The sequence below is a fragment of the Erinaceus europaeus genome, chromosome X (assembly GCF_950295315.1).
Source record: "Erinaceus europaeus chromosome X, mEriEur2.1, whole genome shotgun sequence".
NCBI lineage: Eukaryota > Metazoa > Chordata > Mammalia > Eulipotyphla > Erinaceidae > Erinaceus > Erinaceus europaeus.
The window spans coordinates 63,353,678-63,379,791 of NC_080185.1; the positions used below are offsets into that span (position 1 = coordinate 63,353,678).

At 40.0% G+C, this 26,114-nt stretch overlaps 1 protein-coding gene across 7 annotated transcripts in view; it reads right to left on the reverse strand.

The window, feature by feature from the left end:
- DRP2 (dystrophin related protein 2) overlaps nt 1-25,339 on the reverse strand; it is a 93,436-nt gene extending 68,097 nt beyond the window's left edge. The window contains exons 1-3 of one of the 7 annotated variants that reach the window (XM_060183459.1): nt 25,199-25,339; nt 24,959-25,027; nt 23,767-23,815 (exon numbers count right to left, since the gene is read on the reverse strand). The gene's annotated coding sequence lies outside the window, so the exon portion shown is untranslated. Of the gene's footprint in view, nt 1-23,766; nt 23,816-24,958 lie in introns of all 7 variants that reach the window. The other 6 variants (XM_060183458.1, XM_060183456.1, XM_060183455.1 and 3 more) reach the window with 6 other exon arrangements.
- Nucleotides 25,340-26,114: the final 775 nt, after the last annotated feature.

A 26,114-nucleotide genomic window follows, 5' to 3' on the forward strand; every position in this document is an offset into this window, starting at 1 on the left:
AACCATCACCAAGCCTGCCCTTAAGGAAGTTCTGAAAGGTCTCCTATAAACAGGCAGACCACCATAAATAGGCCATCTATCAGAACACTCTAAAACTCTACAAGAACGGCGTTAAAATATCTTCAATTTTTGATATCAATAAATGTCAATGGCCTTAATGCGCCTATTAAAAGACACAGAGTAGGAAGATGGATCAGAAAACACAACCCAACAATATGCTGTCTATAGGAAACACACCTAACTCAACAAGAGAAACACAGACTCAAAGTGAAAGGGTGGAAAACTATCATACACGCTAATGGCCCACAAAAAAGGGCAGGAACAGCTATTCTCATATATGACGAAATAGACTTTAAAATAGATAAAAAATGGTTTGTTTCCCAACACCTATGGGCATCTAATCTTTGATAAGGGGGCCCAAAGGATTAAATGGAAAAAGGAGGCTCTCTTCAATAAATGGTGCTGGGAAAACTGGGTTGAAACATGCAGAAGAATGAAATTGAACCACTTTATCTCACCAGAAACAAAAATCAACTCCAAATGGATCAAAGACCTAGATGTCAGACCAGAAACAATCAAATACTTAGAGTAAAACATTGGTAAAACACTTTCCCGCCTACACCTCAAGGACATCTTTGATGAATCAAACCCAATTGCAAGGAAGACTAAATCAGAAACAAACCAATGGGACTACATCAAATTGAAAAGCTTCTGCACATCTAAAGAAACTATTAAACAAACAGAGAGACCCCTCACAGAATGGGAGAAGATCTTCACATGCCAGACATCAGACAAGAAACTAATCACCAAAATGTATAAAGAGCTCAGCAAACTTAGCCGCAAAAAAGCAAATGACCCCACCCAGAGGAAATGAACAAAACATTCACCACAGAGGAGATCCAAAAGGCTAACAAACATATGAAAAACTGCTCTAGGTCACTGATTGTCAGAGAAATGCAAATTAAGACAACACTAAGATACCACCTCACTCCTGTAAGAATGGCATACATCAAAAAGGACAGCAGCAACAAATGCTGGAGAGGATGTGGGGACAGAGGAACCCTTTTACAATGCTGGTGGGAATGTAAATTGGTACAGCCTCTGTGGAGAGCAGTCTGGAAAACTCTCAGAATGCTAGACATGGACCTTCCATATGACCCAGTAATTCCTCTCCTGGGGTTATACCCCAAGGACTCCATAACACCCAACCAAAAAGAGGTGTGTACTCCTATGTTCATAGCAGCACAATTCATAATAGCTAAAACCTGGAAGCAACCCAGGTGCCCAACAACAGAGGAGTGGCTGAGAAATCTGTTTGGTTCCTTAGGATATATCCCCAGGAGAGGAATTGCAGGGTCAGAGGGTAGGTCCATTTCTAGCCTTCTGAGTGTTCTCCAAACTGTTCTCCACAGAGGTTGGACCAATTTACATTCCCACCAGCAGTGTAGGAGGGTTCCTTTGACCCCACATCCTCTCCAGCATTTGCTGCTGTTACCTTTTCTCATGTGTGACATTCTCACAGGAGTGAAGTGATATCTCATTGTTGTCTTTATTTGCAATTCTCTGACAATCAGAGACTTGGAGCATTTTTTCATGTGTTTCTCGGCCTTTTGGATCTCTTCTGTGGTGAATATTCTGTCCAAGTCCTCCCCCCATTTTTGGATGGGGTTATTTGTTGTCTTGTTGTTGAGTCTGGCAAGCTCTTTATATATGTTGGTTATTAAACTCTTATCTGATGTATGACATGTAAAGATCTTCTCCCATTCTGTGAGGGGTCTCTTGATTTGGGTAGTGGTTTCTTTTGCTGTGAAGAAGCTTTTTAATTTGATGTAGTCCCATAGGTTTATACTTACCTTAGTCTTCCTTGTAATTGGATTCGTTTCATTGAAAATGTCTTTAAAATTTATGCAGAAAAAAGTTCTTCCAATATTTTCCTCTAAGTATCTGATAGTTTCTGGTCTAACATCCAAGTCCTTGATCCACTTGGAATTTACTTTTGTATTTGGTGAAATACAGTGATTCAGTTTCATTCTTCTGCATGTTTCAACCCATTGTTTCCAACACCATTTGTTGAAGAGATTCTGCTTCCCCCATATAATAGTCTGGGCCCCTTTGTCAAAGATTAGATGTCCATACGTGTGGGGCCTATTTTCTGGGCTCTCAATTCTATTCCACTGGTCAGTGTGTCTGTTCATGTTCCAGTACCAAGCAGTTTTGATGACAATGGCCCTATAATACAGTTTGAGATCTGGCAGTGTGATTCCTCCGGTTCTGTTCTTTCTTCTCAAGATTGTTTTGGCAATTCTAGGTCTTTTCTGGTTCCAGATAAACATTTGTAGCATTTGTTCTATTCTCCTAAAAAATGTGCTTGGGATCTTGATGGGGATAGCATTAAATTTGTAGATGGCTCTGGGTAATATATTCATTTTGATGATGTTAATTCTTCCAGGCCATGAACATGGAATATCTTTCCACTTCTTTGTGTCTTTTTCAATTTCTTTGAGTAGTGACTCATAATTTTCAGTATACAAGTCTTTCACTTCTTTGGTTAGGTTATTCCTAGATATTTTACTGTTTTTGTTGCTATAGAAAAAAGAACTGATTTCTGGATTTCAATTTCTTCTAACTTAGTGTTTGCATAGAGGAATGCCACTGACTTTTGAATGTTAATTTTATAGCCTGACACATTACTGTATTGCCTGATGATTTCTGAAAGCTTCTTGCTAGATTCCTTAGGTTTTTCCATGTATACTATCATGTCATCTGCAAATAAGGAGAGTTTGACTTCTTCTCTTCCAATCTGTATGCCTTTAATTCCTTGCTCCTGCCTGATTGCTATGGCAAGAACTTCCAACACTATGTTGAATAGTAATGGTGATAGTGGGCATCCCTGTCTAGTACCTGATCTGAGTGGAAATGCTTCCAGTTTTTCACCATTGAGTATGATGTTGGCTGTAGGATTGCTATATATAGACTCCACTATCTTCAGGAATTTTCCATCTATTCCTATTTTTTGTAGTGTTTTGATCATAAAGGGATGTTGTATTTTGTCAAAGGCTTTCTCTGCATCTATTGATATGACTATGTGGTTTTTGGTCTTGCTTTTGTTGATGTGGTGGATCACATTGATTGATTTATGTATATTAAACCAACCTTGCATGCCTGGGATAAACCCCACTTGGTCATGATGAACAATTTTTTTGATATACTGCTGTATCCGGTTGGCTAGAATTTTTTCAATATTTTCGCATCTATGTTCATCAGAGATATTGGTCTGTAGTTTTCTTTTTTGGTTGTGTCCCTGTCTGCTTTTGGTATCAGGGTGATGTTGGCTTCATAGAAGCTGGCAGGGAGTATTCCAGTGTCTTCAATCTTCTGGAAGACTTTTAAAAGTAGAGGTATTAGTTCTCCTTTGAAAGTTTTGTAGAATTCATTTGTAAAACCATCTGGTCCAGGACATTTATTTTTGGAAAGATTTTTGATAACTGTTTCAATTTCATTAGCTGTGATGGGCCTGTTCATGTTATCCACTTCCTCTTTACTTAGTTTTGGAAGTTGGTAGGTATCTAGGAAATCATTCATTTCTTCCAGGTTCTCTAGCTTGGTGGCATATAGTTGTTCATAGAAGCCTCGCATGATATGTTGAATTTCTGCAGTGTCTGTTGTGATTTCTCCTCTTTCATTTACTATCCGATTTATTTGGGTCTTCTCCCTTTTTTGTTTTGTGAGTCTGGCTAAAGGTTTGTCAATTTTGTTTACTCTTTCCAAGAACCAACATTTACTTTCATTGATCTTTTGTATGGTTTTCCTATTCTCAATGTTATTTATTTCTGCCCTAACTTTAGTAATTTCTGTCCTTCTGGTTGCTTTAGGATTCCTTTGTTGTTGTTCTTCTAGGTCTTTAAGATGTGCAATCAGGCTGTTTATTTGTGCCTTTTCTTGTTTCCTAATGTGTGCTTGTATAGCTATGAACTTCCCTCTTAGGACTGCTTTAGCTGTGTCCCAAATATTTTGATAGCTTTGTGTCTTCATTTTCATTGAACTCTCGAAACATTTTGATTTCTTCCTTGATTTCCTCTTTGACCCAGAAGTTGTTAAGAAGTGTACTGTTGAGCTTCCACATTTTGGCACTGTTACTAATCTTTTGTTGATTGTTAAGTGTTAGTTTAATTCCACTGTGGTCTGAGAAGATGCTTGGGATGATTTCAGTGCTCTTGAATAGGCTGATGCTGTCTTTGTGGCCTAACATATGGTCTATCCTTGAGAATGATCCATGTGGATTTGAGTAAAATGTGTATTCCAGTTTCTTGGGATGAATGACTCTGAAAATGTCCAATAGTTCTAGTTTATCTATCTCTTCATTTAGCTCCCTTATGTCTTTACTGATTTTCTGCCTGGATTATCTGTCAAGTTGAGATAGTGGGGTGTTGAAGTCCCCTACTATGATTGTGTTACTGTTAATATATTGCTGTAGCTCTTTCAGTAGAAGTTTGATGTATTTAGATGGCTTCTCATTGGGTGCATAGATATTAATAATTGTTAAGTCCTCTTGATTGACTGATCCTCTGATCATTAAGTAGTGTCCATTCCTATCTTTTTAAATCTTATCTATTATAAGTCTATCATGTCAGATATGAGAATAGCTGTTCCTGCCCTTTTTTGTGGGCCATTGGCTTGAATGATAGTTTTCCATCCTTTCACTTTAAGTCTGTGTTTGTCTTGTTGCGTTAGGTGAGTTTCCTGTAGACAACATATTGTTGGGTTGTGTTTTCTGATCCATCTTGCTACTCTATGTCTTTTAATAGGTGAATTCAGGCCATTGACATTTATTGATATCAAAGATTGAAGATATTTTTACGCCATTCTTGTAGAGTTTTAGAGTGTTTTGATATATTTCCTATTTGTGGTGGTCTGGTTGTTTATAGGAGACCTTTCAGAACTTCTTTCAGGGCAGGCTTGGTGATGGTTGCTTCCTTCAACTGTTGCTTGTCTGAGAAGGTTTTGATGCTTCCATCTAGTCTGAATTACAATTTAGCAGGATATAGTATTCTTCGCTGAAAGCCTTTCTCATTGAGCACTCAATAGATATCTTGCCATTCTCTTCTGGCCTGTAGTGTTTGTATGGAGAAGTCTGCTGCTAATCTTATGGGTTTTCCTTTGTAGGTGACTCTTTGTTTTTCTCTTGCAGCCTTGAGGATCCTTTCTTTATCCTTATTCCTCTCCAATCTAAGTATGACATGTCTTGGTGTCTTTAGGTCTGGGTTAATTCTGTTTGGGACCCTCTGGGCTTCTTGAATCTTTATGTCTTTGGTGTTGTCTAGACTAGAGAAATTTTCAGCTATTATGGCCTGGAGAACGCTTTCTTCCTCCCCTTCTCTTTCTTCCTCTGGTAAGCCAATAATGCGTATATTGTTTCTTTTGAAGTCATCCCATAGGACTCTGTTGTTGTTTTCAGCATCTCTTAATCTCTTTTTGAGATCTCTTACTTCTTTTTTAGTTGTCTCTAATTCATCCTCAATCTTGCTAATTCTGTCTTCAGCCTCATTGATTCTATTCTCTCTGCCCTCTACTGCTTTCTGGAGTTCATCTATTTTGTTGCCCTGCTCTGATACTGTTTTAGCTTGTTCAGCTAGTTGCCTTCTTAGCTCAGCGATTTCAGCTTTCAGCTCTCTAATAACCATGAGATAATTAGAATTTTCTTCCATATTCTCTTTTGTTATTCCTGCATTTCTGATTACAATTTTTTCAAATTCTTTACTCACTCCTGTTATTATTTCCTTGGCTAATGTTTGGATGTTGAACTCGTTGTTTTGTGCTTCACCCTCTGGAGGACTTTTAGCTGGACTCTTGTCCTGGTTCGAGTCTCCAATATTTTTTCTTGTTTTTTTAACCATTTTATATAATTTAACAGTTTTTTCAATCCCTGAGTTGGAGTTCAGTGGTGTAAAAGCCTTTTTTTTTCCCCTGTAGGCTATGGGAGCCTGAGGGCTTTTAAACTATCAATAGGCTTCTTAGCTTAATCACTGACTCCTGACCAAGAGATAAAGCAGGGTGTGGCAGAGATAATCCAGTGGTTATGCAAAGAGACTTTCACAGCCCCTCAGCTATGCCACCGAGGTATAGGTCTTCTCCTGAGTTTCCCGGTTAGATCTCTGTACCCTGGTGTCCCTCCCTGTTGCTGCTCCAGATTCTGAGGGTAGTAGCAATGGAGACTCACAGTTGCACTTGGTGAGTCTCTGGGGAGTCCTTTCCTCCCTTCAGCTGTCCCCTTGTTGGTGGAGCAGACTGGAGGTGGTGTCTCCACTGACAAACTGTTGAACTGTTAGCAGTCACTTAATCTCTCCTTAGGCCCTTCTCTCCTCTCTGTCACCAGCCACGCGTGTTTGTACTCACGGGTGACTTACTGGGTTTCTGTGGTCATTCTAGTCCTGTCTTGTTTCGGTCCGGGTGGTCTCCTCTGGTATTCCTAGGTGATCCGGGAGAGGAGAGGAGAGGAGAGAAAGCGATCTGCTGCTCGTAGCTCCACCTCCGGAAGTCCACAAAGGGACTTTTCAAAGTTAACCCAATTAACAAATAATGTGATGATAATATTAACTATCGATTGTCTTTTTGAACCCTAAGACAGCAGGAACCTCACATCTTCACTATAGAGCCCCTACTTCCCCCAGTCCTGGAACCCTTGGATAGGGCCCACTTTCCCATATTCATCTCCCAATCCAAACCAAATAATATTGCATCCGCCGATCACAACCTAAGCAAAGCAACGATTGCCACCTCAACATGCTTCACCTCAGACTGTATCCAGAGACTTCACGTGTGGAATGACAACCCTTTAACTTCATTACTCGGGTGAGACCTTTCTTTTATAGTACACTCTAATTTCATCTCAGGTAGTTCACTTTCTAACAAAGTCCCATAATCAAGATATACACCAGTTTCTGTGAGAGAGAGCTTATGTGCACACGTATCCATAAACTACTGCAAAATATATACCTGAAAGCAGAAGTACACTAGAGTTTGCAGTGAGTACCTCCCTAACACTTCCTCTCCACTATTCCAAGCTTGGGATCCATGATTGCTCAACAAATTGTTTGGCTTCCTATATTAACTCTCTTTTCAATCACCAGGTTCCAGATGCCACCAGGATGCTGGCTAGGCTCCCCTGGATTGAAGACCCCACCAATGTGTCCTGGAGCTCAGCTTCCCCAGAGACACACCTTACTAGGGAAAGAGAGAGGCAGACTGGGAGTCTGGACCGACCAGTCAACGCCCATGTTCAGCGGGGAAGCAATTACAGAAGCCAGACCTTCTACCTTCTGCAACCCTCAATGACCCTGGGTCCATGCTCCCCGAGGGCTAGAGAATGGGAAAGCTACCATGGGAGGGGGTGGGTTATGGGGATTGGGTGGTGGTAATTGTGTGGAGTTGTACCCCTCCTACCTTATGTTTTTGTTCACTAATCCTTTCTTAAATAAAAAATTTTAAAAAATGGTTTGTTAATTAATCCTTTCTTAAAGAAAATAATAAAATAAAATAAAATAGATAAAAAATAAAAAAGATAGGAATGGACACTACTTAATGCTCAGAGGATCTGTCAATCAAGAGGACTTAACAGTTATTATCATCTATGCACCCAATGAGAAGCCATCTAAATACATCAAACGTCTACTGAAAGAGCTACAGCAATATATTAACAGCAACACAGTCATAGTAGGGGACTTCAATACCTCACTCTCTCAACTAGACAGATCATCCAGGCAGAAAATCAATAAAGACATAAGGTAGCTAAATGAGGAGATAGATAAATTAGAACTGTTGGATATTTTCAGAGTCATTCATCCCAAGAAACTGGAATACACCAAGTCCACATGGGTCATTCTCAATGATAGACCATATGTTAGGCCACAAAGACAGCATCAGCAAATTCAAGAGCATTGAAATCATCCCAAGCATCTTCTCAGACCACAGTGGAATTAAACTAACACTTAACAATCAACAAAAGATTAGTAATAGTCCCAAAATGTGCAAGCTCAACAGTACACTCCTTAACAACTACTGGGTCAAAGAGGAAATAGAGGAAGAAATCAAAATGTTTCAAGAGTTCAATGAAAATGAAGACACAAGCTATCAAAATATTTGGGACACAGCTAAGGCAGTACTGAGAGGGAAGTTCATAGCCATACAAGGACACATTAGGAAACAAGAAAAAGCACAAATAAACAGATTATACATCTTAAAGACCTAGAAGTAGAAGAACAAAGGAACCCTAAAGCAACCAGAAGGACAGAAATCACTAAAGTTAGGGCAGAAATAAATTACACTGAAAATACGAAAACCATACAAAAAATCAATGAAAGTAAATGTTGGTTCTTTGAAAGAGTGAACAAAATCGACAAACTTTTAGCCACCTTCACAAAACAAAAAAGGGAGAAAACCCAAATAAATCGGATTGTAAATGAAAGAGGAGATATCACAACAGACACTGCAGAAATTCAACATATGATGTGAGGCTTCTATGAACAACTATATGACACCAAGCTAGAGAACCTAGAAGAAATGGACGATTTTCTAGATACCTACCAACTTCCAAAACTAAGTAAAGAGGAAGTGGATAACATGAACAGGCCCATCACAGCTAATGAAATTGAAACAGTTATCAAAAATATCCTCAAAAATAAAAGTCCTGGACCAGATGGTTTTACAAATGAATTCTACAAAACTTTCAGAGAAGAACTAATACTTCTAGTTTTAAAAAATATTTATGTATTTCATTTTGTTGCCCTTGTTGCTTTATTGTTGTTGTTATTGATGTTGTTGTTGTCGGACAGGAGAGAGAAATGGAGAGAGGATGGAAAGACAGAAAGAGGGAGAGAAAGACACTCGCAGATCTGCTTCACCGCCTGTGAAGTGGCTCCCCTACAGGTGGGAAGCCAGGGGCTCGGACCCGCAACCTTACTCAGGTCCTTCCGCTTGGCACCACGTGTTATTAACCTGCTGCGCTACTGCCTAATTTCCTTTTTGTAAAATATTTATATTACCTCTACTTTTAAAAGTCTTCCAGATGATTGAAGACACTTGAATACTCCCTGCCAGCTTCTATGAAGCCAACATCACTTTGATATCAAAAACAGACAGGGACACAACCAAAAAAGAAAACTACAGACCAATATCTCTGATGAACATAGATGCTAAAATACTGAACAAAATTCTAGCCAACTGGATACAGCAGTATAGTAAAAAAGATTGTTCATCATGAACAAGTGGGGTTTATTCCAGGCATGCAAGATTGGTTTAATATATGTACATCAATCAATGTGATCCACCACATCAACAAAAACAAGACCAAAAACCAAATGGTCATATCAATAGATGCAGAGAAAGCCTTTGACAAAATCCAACATCACTTTATGATCAAAACACTACAAAAATGGGAATAGATTGAAAATTCCTGAAGATAGTGGAGTCTACATATAGCAAACCTACAGCCAACAACATACTCAATGGTGAAAAACTGGAAGCATTTCCCCTCAGATCAGGTACTAGACAGGGATGCCCACTATCACCATTACTATTCAACATAGTTTTGGATGTTCTTGCCATAGCAATCAGGCAGGAGCAAGAAATTAAAGGCATACAGGTTGAAAGAGAAGATGTGAAACTCCCTATTTGCAGATGACATGATAATATACATAGAAAAACCTAAGGAATCCAGCAAGAAGCTTTTGGAAATCATCAAGCAATACAGTAAGGTGTCAGGCTACAAAATTAACATTCAAAAGTCAGTGGCATTCCTCTATGCAAACACTAAGAAGTTGAAATCCAGACATCAATTCCTTTTACTATAGCAACAAAACCAATAAAATATCTAGGAGTAAACCTAACCAAAGAAGTGAAAGACTTGTATACTGAAAATTATGAGTCACTACTCAAGGAAATTGAAAAAGACACAAAGAAGTGGAAAGGTATTCCATGTTCATGGGCTGGAAGAATTAACATTATCAAAATGAACATACTACCCTGATCCATCTACAAATTTAATGCTATCGCCATCAAGGTCCCAACCACTTCTTTTTAGGAGAATAAAACAAATGCTACAAATGTTTATCTGGGACCAGAAAAGACCTAGAATTGCCAAAACAGTCTTGAGAAGAAAGAACAGAACCAGAGGCATCACACTCCCAGATCTCAGCTTGTATTATAGAGCCATTGTCATCAAAACTGCTTGGTACTGGAACACGAATAGACACACTGACCAGTGGAATAGAATTGAAGCCAAGAAGTAATCCCTCACACCTATGGACATCTAATCTTTGACAAAGGTGCCCAGACTATTACATGGGGAAAGCAGAGTCTCTTCAACAAATGGTGTTGGAAAAAAAAATGGGTTGAAACATGCAGAACAATGTAACTGAACCACTATATTTCACCAAATACAAAAGTAAATTCCAAGTGGATCAATGACTTAGATGCTAGATCACAAACTATCAGATACTTAGAGGAAAATAATGGCGGAACTCTTTTCTGCATAAATTTTAAAGACACCTTCAATGAAATGAATCCAATTACATCGAAGACTAAGGCAAGCATAAACCTATGGGACTACATCAAATTAAAAAAGCCTCTGCACAGCTAAAGAAACTACTACCCAAACCAAGAGACCCCTCACAGAATGGGAGAAGATCTTCACATGCCATACATCAGACAAACGTTTAATCACCAGAATATATAAAGAACTTGCAAATCTCAACAACAAGAAAACAAATAACCCCATCCAAAAATGAGGAGAGGACATGAACAGAATATTCACCATAGAAGAGACTCAAAAGGCTGAGAAACACATGAAAAAAATGCTCCAAGTCTCTGATTGTCAGAGAAATGCAAATAAAGACAACAATGAGATATCACTTCACTCTTGTGAGAATGTCATACATCAGAAACGGTAGTAGCAACAAATTCTGGAGAGGTTGTGGGGTCAAAGGAACCCTCTTGCACTGCTGGTGGGAATGTAAGTTGGTCCAACCTCTGTGGAGAACAGTCTGGAGAACTCTCAGAAGGCTAGAAATGGGCTTACCCTATGATTCTGCAATTCCTCTCCTGGGGATCTATCCTAAGGAATCCAACACACCCAACCAAAAAGATCTGTTCACACATATGTTCTTGGCAGCACAATTTGTAATAGCCAAAACCTGGAAGCAACCCAGATGTCCAGCATCAGATGAGTAGCTGAGCAAGTTGTGGTATATATATATACAATGGAATACTACTCAGCTATAAAAAATTATAACTTCACCGTTTTCAACCGATCTTGGATGGACCTTGAAAAATTCATATTAAGTGAAATAAGTCAGAAACAGAAGGATGAATATGGGATGATCTCACTCTCAGGCAGAAGTTGAAAAACAAGATCAGAAGAAAAAAAAAAAAAAAGTAGAACCTGAAATGGAATTGGCGTATTGCACAAAGTAAAAGACTCTGGGGTGGGTAGGGAGAATCCAGATCCAAGAAGGATGACAGAGGACCTAGTGGGGGTTGTATTGTTAAATGGAAAACTGGGGAATGTTATGCATGTACAAATTATTGTATTTACTGTCGAATGTAAAACATTAATTCCCCAATAAAGGAATAAATTTTTAAAAGAATGAAGAGTACAATGACTGAGTTAATATAACACAGCAGAGAGGAAAACCTGCAGGAAGACAGATGTCAGAGACTGAAGTGAAGTGCAAAATGATAAGGTAGAAGAAGTTATCCCCTGAGAAAAACTCAGCAAAAGGAAAAAAAACCCACCAAAACAAATGAAGATAGTACAAGAGTTATGGGAAAATATTAAAAGGAATAACATTCTAATTATAGGGATAGAAGGAGGAAGAGAAAGGAAAAGAATTCATATTTGATGAAATGCTGAGAATTTTCCCAAACTGAAGAAAGATTAGAGGGCTCCAAGAAAAATGAATCCAAACCCAAGTTTTGCCATGGTACACCATAGTTAAAATGACAAAGATAAAAGAGAATTCTAAAGACCATTAGAGATAAACAAAGAATCACCTATAAAGGAAATCACATAAAACTGTCAGCACCCCCTCTCTATCTTCCCCTCCTCTCTCCATTTCTCTATGTCCTATCCAACAACGAAGACAACAATAATTACTACAACGTAAAACAGCAAGGGCAACAAAAGGGAATAAATAAATATTTTTTTAAAAAAACTGTCAGCTGATTTTTTTTCAACCAAAACTCTAAAGGCTACAATCTAGAAATATTTCTCAAGGAAACTGAACAACTTGTGCAAAAATTTGTGAGGAACTACAAAATACACACACACACACACACACACAGCCTAAGCACTTCTGAGAAAAAAGAGAAAAACAAAGGTATCATGTTCCCCAACTTCAGCTTTTACTAGAAAGCAATAGTAATTAAAACAGCATTGTACTGGAATAAAAATGGACTATAAATTGACTAAATGAAAATAAGCTAACTGCTAGTCACTTCCACCAGGAACATCACCACAAGCCATCTGGTGGCCCCTTCCAGAACCTTGTCCTCACCAAAAAGCAGCTATGATAGGGACTACTCCAGACTCCAAAGGGAGGCTGAGATATCCTGTCCTGCTACTCAAGGAGGATTGACCCTTAAATAGTACAGCTTGTACTGTTCCCAGTGGTGACCATGAGCTGTGAGCTTAGACCAATAGGGACTCAAAGGCTACACAGGCTCTACTGATAATAAATATATGCCCTAGGTCGGGTCAATGGAGGTAAATAGTTAATTCTACCCACAAAATAGTTTCAAAAATGGCAGCTACTCTCTGCCCTAATCCAACTTTCTAGCTCTTTTCTCTAATCTGACAGCATTTTCTCAGACAATGTTTTTAACCAACTTCATGCTAGCTATCAAACTCAGTCAGGGACTACCATAGCCGTAGGCCCCTGGAAACATGCCCAGGATGGGCTTCCTAGCTTTCTTTCACCCTAGGATTCCTGATCTCATCTGCTCTGTTCCTATTTTTTGGTTCCTGTTCATTAACCATTTTGTCTCATTTTATGTCCTGCCACCTTCCAGACACTAAGTTTCAGATGCTGTCATTATTTTTTTAATATTTATTTATTTATTTCCCCTTTTGTTGCCCTTGTTTAACATTGTTGTGGTTATTGATGTCGTTGTTGTTGGAGAGGACAGAGAGAAATGGAGAGAGGAGGGGAAGACAGAAAGGGGGAGAGAAAGGCAGACACTTTCAGACCTGCTTCACCGGCTGTGAAGTGACTCCCCTGCAGGTGGGGAGCTGGGGGCTCAAACCAGGATCTTTATGCTGGTCCTTGCGCTTTGCGCCACGTGCGCTTAACCCACTGCACCACCGCCCGACTCCCTGCTGTCATTATTTTTATCCTGACTTCTCTGGGCAGATGATTTCACCAATGTGTTCTGGAACCTTGCCTCTCCATAGCTCTACCCCACTAGGGAAAGATAGAAACGGGCTGGGAGTATGAATCGATCTGCCAACACTCAAGTCCAGTGGAGAAGCAGTTACAGAAGCCAGAACTTCTACCTTTGGCAATCCAAAAACAACTCTGACCTATACTCCCAGTGGGGGAAAAGTGATAGAAGGAAGAGGGCTCTGAACTCATGCTCCATCAGGTCCCTGAGAGAGAGGGTGAAGAAAGGAGAGATATTTGGATGAACTTATGTGTATCTTTGGAGAAAAGAGAGGACTGGACCTGGAAAAGGGGGGGGGGGCAATTACCTACAAATGTTGACAGGAAGCTATAGAGATGATGGTTAACCCATATCTGCAACCTTGGGAGAACCGTGATGGACTGCAATAGAGGGATCAGGAATTCTGAACTCTGATGGTGGGAATGGTGTGGAATTGTACCCCTGTTGACATGTGATTTTGTAAATTAATGTTGAATCACTAATAAATTAAAATAGGCTAGACTGCTCCACTAGGGAAAGAGAGAGAGGCTGGAGTATGGATCTAACTGCCAAACCCATGCTCAGTGTAGAAGCAGTTACAGAAGCCAGGCCTCCCACCTTCTGCACCACATAATGACTCTGTGTCCATACTCCCAAAGGGATAAAGAATAGGAAAGTTTTCAAGGGAGGGTATGGGATACGGAGTTCTGGTGGTAGGAATTGTGGGGAATTGTACCCCTCATCCCATGGTCTTGTCCATATTTCCATTTTATAAATAAAAAACATAAAAAAGACTAGGAAGGACTGGAAATCATATTCAAAGTTCTAAATGGCAAAGAATAGTTTATCCTGCTAGATTATCAATTAGGTTTTAAGGAAACACGAAAAGCTTTTCAGATAAGCGATAACCATAGTAATTCATTATCACTAAACCAGACCTACAAGGAATGCTAAAGGAACTCATATGAAATGAAAATATAGAATGACCTTAATCATAAGGGAAAAAAAGTCAGAAAAATAAGTAAATCCCAATGTAAACTGTGTGCTCAGATAGCAGAAGTGAGGTTAACAAGGGTTAGTGGTGGTATTGGAGGTGGCTGTAAGAAAGGACAGGATCCAATAGACTTATATGGAGGGATATTGATTATTTGGTGAGGGTAGTAGTGGGGTAACACATTTTGAGGAATTATGCTTCTAAAACACTTATAGATTTGTAAACCAAGAGACTTAATAATAAGTTTACAGAAAATCTTATTGGGTGGGAGAGATAGCATAATAGTAGGCAAAAGAAACTCTCAAGCCTGAGGCTTCGAAGTACCAGGTTCAGTCCCTCGCATGACCATAAGCCAGAGCTGAGGCGTGCTTTGGTAAAATGAAAAGGGGGGGGGGGAGAAAATTTAACACCTACCGTCTTTAAATAAAAGAATCATTTAACTTTTAAGCAAAGGTGAATGAATTCACTCCATTCATTAGGATGAGATTTTTCCCTCTTTAAAAAAATAATAACTATAGCAGCTGGAGGGTGGTACAATGGTTAGAATGCAAACATGCACTTATAGTTTGCTAAGTTCAACTCGCAGCACTGCATATGTCAGATGGTCTGGTCTATCACACACTTACAGACATTATATAAAATATAAATGAAGTGTATTGAATTTTTATATTAGAAAAATGGAATTATAGCCCATACCTACAAAATCCTGGAGTCATCCTTAAGAGATAGACTTTTTTTTTTTTTACTGAATATAGTTCTGCATCTCTTCAATTCTGATCCATATGAAAGTATTAGCTATTTACTATCAGTCACTTCCTCACTCCCTTCCACTACCTACAAAAGTACCATGAATGTCTTCAACAGTGTTATGGAGAGATCAGTATAACAGTTTTTCCATAACCACATAAGTAGTAAGAGCTAAAACTTAAAAAGCATTCCATATTTATATCTATTTAGTAAGCTGGATCTGCTTTGTTCTGCTACATATTCACATCATTTAACCCACACAACAAGCCCATGAAGTAGTTACTGTTGTATTCGTTGTGCAAGCAAGAACATGGACGCATGCTGTGAATACATGTGAGTATCTGGGTATTCAGACTACAAGTTCTTTACAGTCATACTATTCTACATCTATAAGTTCTACAGCCCAAGCTCTGAAGTATTTTAGCCTAGCAAGTGTTGAGGGGTATTTGGGTATAGACCATCAAGTGGGAGTTTAAGTTCTGGCTCAATCATGCTACTACCCAAACAAACACAAAGAATTAAGAATAATCAGGGTCCAATAACTCTGAGGTCTGAGGCAGCACCCAGCTGGCAAGCCACGAAGAACACTGAAATGACCTCTCTAGAATATGTGAGAAGTCAAATAAATGCTGGTCCACAATCTTAGTCTGAGGATTTCCTATGTGCCTTAGAGATCAGATCAGCAACAATTTTAAGGAATGAATTGGCTCTTTCCACCCATGTGTAAACCAAATAAATACCAGAACTTATTCCATAGAAAGACTTTCAGGTGTAGGGAAGGATTTATGCTGCAGCACTTTTTTGTAACAACAGAACTGTGCAACTAACTCAAATGGCATCAGCAGGGAACTGGTTGAGTTGAATATGTCAGAGAGACAGCCCAGCATGAGAGGTAAGGATTTGTATTCTGAGTCAGGACACTGGGGTTTGCATCTTGCCTCTGCCACTTATCAAGGCTGGTTTGGACAAGCTCCCTGACCTCACTGTGCTTTAGTCCCTACATCTATAAAAACAGAGATAACAAAAAGACTTGCCTCATTGCCATGCTGCAAGGAGTTGATTCATAGTTCATGAAATATAGTAACAATGCAATGAGTGCCACCTCAACATGCTTCAGCTAAGACTGTGTCCAGAGACTTCAGGTGTGGAATGACAACCCTTCAGCTTCATTACTCGGGTGAGACCTTTCCTTTCATAGTATTCTCTAATTCCATCCCAGGTGGTTCACTTCCTAACAAAGTCCCAAAACCTAGATATAGACCAGGTTCTGTGAGATAGAGCATATGTTCACATGTATCCATAAACTAGTGCAAAATATATACCTGAAAGCAGAAGTACACTAGAGTTTGCAGGGAGTACTCCCCCACACACACACTTTCTCTCCACTATTCCAACCTTTGGGTCCATGATTGCTCAACAAATTGTTTGGATTTGTATGTTAACTCTCTTTTCAGCCACCAGGTTCCAGATGCCATCAGGATGCCAGCCAGGCTTCCCTGGACTGAAGACCCCACCAATGTGTCCTGGAGCTCTGCTTCCCCAGAGACCCACCCTACTAAGGAAAGAGAGAGACAGACTGGGAGTATAGACTGACCAGTCAACGCCCATGTTCAGCAGGGAAGCAATTACAGAAGTCAGACCTTCCATCTTATGCAATCTACGATGACCTTGGGTCCAGACTCCCAGAGGGATAGAGAATGGGAAAGCTATTGGGGATGGGATGGGATATGGAGATTTGGTGGTGGGAATTATGTGGAGTTGTACCCCTCCTATCCTATGGTTTTGTTAATGTCTCCTTTCTTAAATAAAAAATTTAAAAAGAAAGAGAAAAAAGAGAAATGTAGTAAGAATTTGAATTGTATCTACATCATAGCCACTCACACAGTGGAATCGTATGTAGTTATTAAAAGAGATAGATTTGCATCTACTGATTTGAACAGATGTTGAAGGTATCTATTGATATTTTACATCAAAGAAAACAAGTGCCAGAGCCTAAATGCCCATCAACAAATGACTGGCTAAAGAAGTTATGGGATATAGGCTCCATGGAAATACTACTCTGCAATCAAAAAGACTATTTTGTGTCCTTTGGGACAAAATGGATATATATAAAGGTGTTTATGCTTAGCGAAATAAGCAAAGAAATGAAAGACAACCTGACCCATCTTGGACAGAGCTAGAAGGAGTTATGTTAAGTGAGCTAAGTCAGAAAGATAAAGATGAGTATGGAATGATCCCACTTATCAACAGAAGTTGAGAAAGAAGATCTTAAAGGGAAACTAAAAGCAGGATCTGACTAAATTGAAAATAGGGCACCAAAGTAAAAACCCTGTGGTGAGGGGTAGACATGTGGCTTCCTAGGCCGGTGGGGGGTGGGGTCGGGTGGGATGGGATACAGTCTTTTGGTGGTGGGAATGGTGTTTATGTACACTCCTAGTAAAGTGTAGTCATATAAATCACTAGTTAATTAATATGAGGGGGAAATTAATTGTATGTCTCAAAGTTTTTAAAACACAGACTGAGTCTTATTAATATATAGGCTGTGTATTTGATATGCAGACTCTCTCAAAAGCCTAAACCAAGTAGATCAGAGGCAACCAGTGGCACAGCTATTTACAAGATACTGGGTACTATACAGCAAACCCTAACAAAAGTACTTTTCAAAGTTAACCCAATTACCAAATAATGTGATGATAACATTAACTATCCATTGTCTTTTTGAACCTTAAGACAGCAGGAACCTCACATCTCCACTAAACAGCCTATATTTCCCCCAGTCCTGGAACCTTAGGATAGGGCCCACTTTCCCGCATGCCTCTCCCAATCCATATCAAATAATATTGCATCTGCCGATCACAACCTAATCAACGCAACGATTGCCACCTCAACATGCTTCACTTCAGACTGTGTCCAGAGACTTCAGGTGTGGAATGACAACCCTTCAGCTTCATTACTTGGGTGAGACCTTTCCTTTCATATCATTCTCTAATTCCATCCCAGGTGGAACACTTTCTAACAAAGTCCCAAAACCTAGATATAGACCAGGTTCTGTGAGAGAGAGCATATGTTCACACGTATCCATAAACAAGTGCAAAATAGATACCTGAAAGCAGAAGTACACTAGAGTTTGCAGGGAGTACCCACCCCAACACTTCCTCTCCACTATTCCAACCTTTGGGTCCATGATTGCTAAACAATTTGTTTGGCTTTGTATGTTAACTCTCTTTTCAGCCACCAGGTTCCAGATGCCATCAGGATGCCAGCCAGGCTTCCCTGGACTAAAGACCCCACCAACGTGTCCTGGAGCTCTGCTTCCCCAGAGACCCACCCTACTAGGTAAAGAGAGAGGCAGACTGGAAGTATGGACCGACCAGTCAACGTCCATGTTCAGCGGGGAAGCAATTACAGAAGCCAGACCTTCCACCTTCTGCAACCCACCACGACCCTGGGTCCAAGCTCCCAGAGGGATAGAGAATGGGAAAGCTATCAGGGGAGGGGGTGGGATATGGAGATTGGGTGGTGGGAATTGTGTGGAGTTGTACTCCTTCTACCCTATGGTTTTTTAAATTTATCCTTTCTTAAATAAAAAATAAATTAAAAAAAGAAACAAACAAAAAAAGAAATGAGAGACAACTACCTACCACATGTTTCAGTCATATGTGGAATACAGAGAACTGAAACACATAAAAAATGTATTTGTGGGAGTTAGGCAGTAGCACAGCGAGTTAAGCGCAGGTGGCACAAAGCGCAAGAACCGGCGTGAGAATCCCCATTTCAGCCCCTGGTTCCCCACCTGCAGGGGAGTCGCTTCACAGGTGGTGAAGCATGTCTGCAGGTGTCTATCTTTCTGTCCTCCTCTCTGTCTTCCCCACCTCTCTCCATTTCTCTCTGTCCTATCCAACAACAACGACATCAACAACAGTAATAACCACAACAACAATAAAAAACAAGGGCAACAAAAAGGAAATAAATACATATCAGAAATCTAAAAACAAAACAAACAAAAATATATTTGCAAAAAATAATAAAGAAGCAAATAAACTGTTTCTGTAACTTTGTGAGAACTATGATGGTTATCTTTGGGAGGTGGAAGAGGGGTACACAAAACTTTGGTGGCAGGTGTGGTGTGGGGCTATACATTTAAATCTTAAAATCTTCTAACACACCCTCTATTAAACACAAATAAAAATGGGGGAAAAAAGAAAACAAGTACCAGGATACAACTGTAATTTAGTAATAACCTGTAATAATTCTATGTTTGTTCCTGCACAGAAAGAAAGTTTGCAAGGGCACACAAAACTGTTTTAGTGACATCAGTTCTGGGAAGTTGTATGAGGGAGATTATCATTTTTTAAAATTTTTTTAGGGAAGTTAATGTTTTACAGTGTACTGTTGGCACATCAGTACAATTTCTAGTCTCCCACTGAAAGTTCTCTGTAGAACACTCTCATCCATAACCTAGGATCTTTTACATCATCATGCCCCAGGACACCTCTTTCTCCTTCCTTCCTCAGAGTTTCTTTGTTCTGATGCAATAAACCACACCCAGTCCAAGATTTACTTGGCGTTTTTCCATTCTAACTTATTTCTGGGAGGTTATCCTTCTGGCATTATTTATGTATTTGGTATGTATTATAAATAATTTTATTATATTTTAAGTTTTTATTTTAAGACTTGTTGAAGTATTTTATTTATTGGATAGAGACAGAAAGAAATTGAGAGGGAAGGGGGAGATAAAGAAGGAGAGAGGAAGAGAGACATCTGCATACTTGCTTCACCTTTTATGAACCCCCTCCATCCCCAGGTGAGGACTGGTACCTTGAACCTAGGCACTTGTGCATTGCAGCCTGCCCCTTTCTTTGTTGTTTTTGAAAGAAAAAATAAATATCAAGAGGTAGGAAAGACTTATAAATTGAGAGAAAATGAAAATCTCAGAAAAGAATGTAGTAATAGGATGAAGACCCCCCCCCCTTCCCAGTAGCTGTAGGTCCTTCTCCCCAGTTCAGTATAACAACATGATGGCTTTCCCTCTCACAGCATTACTTTTTTACCTTGCAGCATGGCACTAAGAGGCAATACACATATTCCATTGGCTCTGAACCTTATTTGTGTTCCTAAAATATTTCTTGCAATGTAGCCAAAAAACAAATGCTTTCACTTGATGAATAAATCATGGGAAATGAGACTGTCAAGTTGGAAGGGACTTTAGAGATTATCTAGGCCAACCCCCTCATTTACAAGTGGAAACAATGGAATGTGTTTTTGAAAAGTTAGCTGTCAAGCAATTTTGAAAAAAAAAAAGTTCCAGTGAAAAATCAGAGCTACATCCCTACAGGGAAGAATTTTCTTAATCTAATACATCTGATACCTTCATACACTGCTTATGAGAGATTAAGTAAACTAAACCATTTATTTAAATGTTTATTTACTTGATAGGACAGAGGGAAATTATTGTAGGGGAGATAGGGAGAGAGAAAATGAGACACCTGCAGCACTGCTTCGCTGCTCACGAAGCTTTGCACCCTGCAGGTTGAAACTGAGGATTTGAACCTAGGCTGTTTTGTTTTGTTTTGTTTTGTTTTGTTTTGTTTTGTTTTGTTCTTGAACCTAGGTTCTTAAGCACGGCAATGTATGTGCTTTACTGGAGTGTGCCACCACCTGGTCCCCAAGTAAACTATTTTGGAGAATGATTTGACAATATCTCCCAAAGGCAGCAATGCTCACACCCTACAGTAGATATATATCCAAAGAACAATAATCACAAAACTACACTTTCAAGAGAACGATTAGAGCAGTCCTAACTATAGGTTAAAAAAACAACTGTTAAACAAGACAAAAACCAGCCTAAATATCCATCAGTAACAAAGTGGATAAATCATAGCACATTCAGTAAAAGTTACGCCATATAATAGTGAAAGCTGAATGAACTAGAACCATGTGGCACAAGGATGAATTTCGGAAGTATGACATTGAATAGAAAGAATACACAGCATTGCTGTACATTTGCTGTACATCAATATATGTTGAAGTAGTATATGTTGTTTTCAGACACACATATACGTTGTAAATTTACAAGTGAACGTATCAGAATAATAAGTAACAGATCCAGGAGAGTGGTTACTTAGGAGAGGAGGGAAAAGGCTTCAATCACAGAGAGACAGAAAGAGCTCAACTCTGCTAAGTGATGTTCTTTATCCTTAACCTGGATAATAGTTATCCTGATTTTCATTATGTGACTCTTTATACCCCCTTCAAACTATAAAAAATTCATGATGCATTGTTTTTTAAAAGCCCAGTGCTAAAAGGAGAACTCATAATTTTTCAAATACAACAAAATACTAAAAGATGCAAATGCTGCTCTCAAAATGATAGGGTCATTCCGTAAACTTGATTCTTTTTTTCCTGGGACTAGTTATGGGCAGGAACCTGCTAGAGAAGCTGCAGTTGGGCACAGTCCATTCTCTCTCAGCTACTCAATAGGGAGAGAACAGTTAGATTAACCTTTCAATTTATTTCATATTTAAAAATACAACATTGCAGAGAGAAACAAATATCATCTGCTTTCACTTACATGTGGAAGGTAACAAATACAGCACACCAAACTGTTGGAGTAGGAGAACAGATTGGTGAATAAGGGAAGGGAGTTGGGAGGGGAGTGAAACAAGTAAAAGAGGTCAGTCATAAGATGGCGGATGGAAACCTGCATTTCAAGGGTGATCATTATATAATCTATATAGGTATGGAAGTACGAAGTACAATGCTGTCTACCTAAAACTTATATAATATTTTTTAAATGCTACTTCAATAAAAAAAGGCAGGGGACCAGTAAAATAACTCACTTGGATAGTGCACTGCTTTGACATGTCTGTGAAACAGGTTCAAGCCCAGTCCCCACAGCATTGAAAGAAGCTTTGGTGCTATGGCTTCTCTCTCTTCTCTTCTCTTCTCTTCTCTTCTCTTCTCTTCTCTTCTCTTCTCTTCTCTTCTCTCTCTCTCTCCTCCTTTCTGTTTTCTGTCTCTATCTTTAAAAAATTGAGCAGAAATTCTCAAAATTGTTCCTGTAAGATGCTAACAGTTTTTTTTTTTTTAACACAAAAGAGTGTTCTTTGAATATATATGGTATGATATGATAGGTTACATTTTGGGTTGTGGAGATTCTCAAAATTTCTTTCATATAAATTGATGCAAAAAGAATTCCTAGGTTTCCCCCAAAAAACCTGCCAAATCATACCAAATAGGATTGTTCCACTTCGTTTGCCAGGGCAAACTTGTACTGGCTTAAAAATATTCTTTACAGCAGTACTTTTCAGAGTTCTTAACACATTTGCTTTACATTGTAACTCTCTGAGAATAATAAACACCAAATTTCATTAAATCTGAAAGATCTTGGAAGACAGCATAGTGGTTATGCAAAAAAAAAAAATTCTTGCCTGAGGCTCCAGTCCCCAGCACAACCATCAGCCAGAGCTGAGCAGTGCTCTGCCACCCCCCTCATTAAAATAAATATTTAAAAAAATATAAGAAACAAACAGAAGCTTGAGAATAATGCCTCTCACTATTCCTTAGTTAAAACAAAACAAAACTTGATTGATGTTTCCTCAAAACAGTGCTTGGCAGAAAATCAGTTTAGTAAATGTTGCCCCTAAAGAATCAATCTTATTAGTTATTTCAGTTGCTAATGTGCATTTAGAATCCTCCATAGGAGACAAATGTGGTTTCATAGTATAACTTCTAGGGTATGTTTCCTTTGAGTGAGTGTCCCTAGAAAGTTGAGAGACCTCTTTTCTAGCATGTCATTAATGAGGGCCCATCCTACCTGCCAGTTTGCTGACTGAACATCAGAAACTTCTCAGCATCTATTGCTAAATTGCTGCTTTCAGATGTGCTTTCCTCATCTGGTTCTTGGTCCCCTACTAAGTTACTGCTTTCATCCACAACCACCTTTCTTCACAATGATTACAGCTCTGAAGGGTACTCTGTCCTAACACTCAGAGTTACTTAGCTAGAGTGTTACCTGGGAGAAACAGATCTCTGAGAAGAGGAATTCTTCCTGTGTGTATTCACTCTCCAGCATTACTTTTCAGGAAACAGGACTGTAAAGCAGAGGCTAGTCTACTTAGCAAAAATAAAGGGCTCAGTTTTCTTCCACAGACAGAACTCTTAATACCTGCATGTGAAGCATTATCTTTTTCTAAGGCTTTCCTCAGAAGACCTCCAGGTTGTGTGGAGCCATCTCCCCACCCTAATCCCAGAGAGAATAGCCTGAGATTTGTGATGCTCACAGGGCCTTTTAGAAAGGTGATTTACGGGAGTCGGGAGGTAGCGCAGCGGGTTAAGCGCAGGTGGCGCAAAGCACAAGGACCAGCGGAAGGATCTCGGTTAGAGCCGCCGGATCCCCACCTGCAGGGGAGTCACTTCACAAACAGTGAAGCAGGTCTGCAGGTGTCTGTCTTTCTCTCCCCATCTCTGTCTTCCCCTCCTCTCTCCATTTCTTTCTGTCCTATCCAACAATGACGACAATGATAATAACTACAACAATAAAACGCAACAAGGGCAACAAAAAGGAATAAATAAATAAATAAATAAATATATTTTTTAAAAAGGTGATTTACCTCAGTGCTTTCCAAGAATTCCTTCTGAAATGTCAGGAAAAGAGGTGAGCTGGATAGAGAGGTGATTTTTATTATTATTACTATTTATTTTTTAGCTTTTGCCCTTTTGAGCAATTGGAAAAACTAGAGAAAAAAGTACATTGTTTTCCAAACAGTATGTATCATGTTCACACTGGAAGCAGACAGTCGCTCTGTGGCCCCTGCTTCTCTACCCCACCTGACACCAGCCCAGCCAGCCCAGTCCAGCCCAGCCCAGCCCAGCTACTACTTGCACCTAATATCCATGAGGCCTGATTTCTACTTACTCACCAGAGGAAGGGAAAGACTTGATTAGCAACATAGACTTGGGCCCACTCACAGGCTGGGACATTGGGCCTGATGCCCAGGAAAGATTAAAAAAAAAAAAGCAGAAGGAAGAGATTTGGGTTATTGACTCCAAAAGAGGGAAGCCCTGTTTCAAAGCCCTCTAAGCTGTGCTCTTAACACAGATAAGTGTATTTTGATAGCAGGGGTAGAAAGGAAAGCAAGGAGTGAAGGAATGGGGGGGGGATGCAATAGGGAAGAAAAAAAATGATCAAGCCAGGAAGTGAATGTAGAGCTTAGGACAAAGCTCCAGCTCTGGGCTCCTTAGGACAGAACCTGGGTCACTCTGGGGGTGGAGAGGAGCATGCCTATGTCTTGTGTCCTGTGTCCTGGTGTGCTGATCTCTCTGAAGTCTGCTACTTCCTCTTCCCTCTCTTGGAAGCCAGTGCTTTCCACCCCAATTTACTTCCTTCCCACCAAAAAACCCAACCCCTAAACAAAAAGCATGTCATTCATTGAGAACAGGCAGAAATAAACAAACAAGTAAAGAAACAAAATACCCATCTCCTCTCAAAGCAGTACACTGTGGCCCTTCCTCATTGCTCATTTTCAGATCACAGTTGCTCCAGTTGCACAGTTACTATTCTTGGGCATCTTTAAGCCCTTACCCTCTATGATTGCAAGCAGTGGTCACTTCATTATGAACATTTTTAATGTGAGTGTCCCCCTCCCACCACAGGCATGTCGGTTCACACACACATGTGGACACGGACACACACACACACACACACACACACACACCACCTTTCCAGTTTCCCCTCCCCTCAATCATTTTCCCTCAGATATCCGCAAAAGGGTGAGGCTTGGAAATACTCTCCCCATGACCTACCTTCAGATTCTGTCAGAGTCTGAGGAGCAGGCAACAACTGGAAGCTGGGAGGCCTGGGCTGGACTCCCTCTGTGAATCAGCAAAGAAGTCCCTGAGACAAGGATGCCGACAGCTGCTGTGTGCACACTCTCCCTCTGCTTCTCCCACCTCCCTGCCCTCCTTCTTCTCCTCCTCCCCTTGCCGAGCGGCTCTGTGTTGCTATGCAATCATATTACCCCGGACTAACGGCACCACTCTGACCTCAGGGAAAGATACCCTTGACTGGACAAATACAGAGAGAGCGAGCAAGGACACTTTCAGAAAACTAGCAGAGCCTTGGCGGCTCTCAGAGATTTCAATTCATTAGAAGCTGAGCAGGAAAGCGGAAGAGGCTGAAAGGCAGAGGGGGAGAGGCTTCCACTGGGGAGGAGGAGACAAAAGAGGCCCAGAGATCAATACAGCTTCTGAGCGAGGAGGAGCAGGGGCCCCAACTTAGACAGATGGAGCCCAGAGCCAAAGCCAACTTTGGAGCCAGCAGCTGGCAGGGCCTCTTGGTATCCAGTCCAGAATTTAGTTTCTGTGTTGGAAGTTGAAACATTCTGCTCTAGAATTGGTACCCAAGGTATAGTCTTGGGGCCTGGGCAATCTGCCAGTCACACATGAGTCTTGTTCTCACTGCCTCTTAGCTCTACATGTAAAAAATGCCTCAGTAGTGAGGGAAATAAAATGGTCCTTGGATGACTTAGGGGGAAAACATGCACACAGCTCCTCCACATTTCCCATCAACAACTACCAGTCATTTTCCTTCCTGTTGTCTTTATCAGCCCTTATTCTGTTTACTGTCACAATTGAATAGAAGAGAGTCTCAGTTCTAAACACTAGAGAAATCAGGGAGAAGATGCTAAAGGGTTGTAGGGGGTTTGTGTTCCTTTTAAGAGTGCCCAATGAATAGTAGTTTCCTTAATAAATTTTTGTTGGATAAATAAACTGAATGAATAAATGGATGAAGAGCATGAAAAGCTCCCAACCCCATCCTTCTACACAGACACAAACATACAAATTTATTTGTTTATTTATTTATGTGTGTGTGTGAGAGACAGAGAGAGAGAGAGAGAGAGAGAGAGAGGCTCATCAGAGTAAAATTCTGGCACATGGAATGACAGGGTTTGATCTAGGG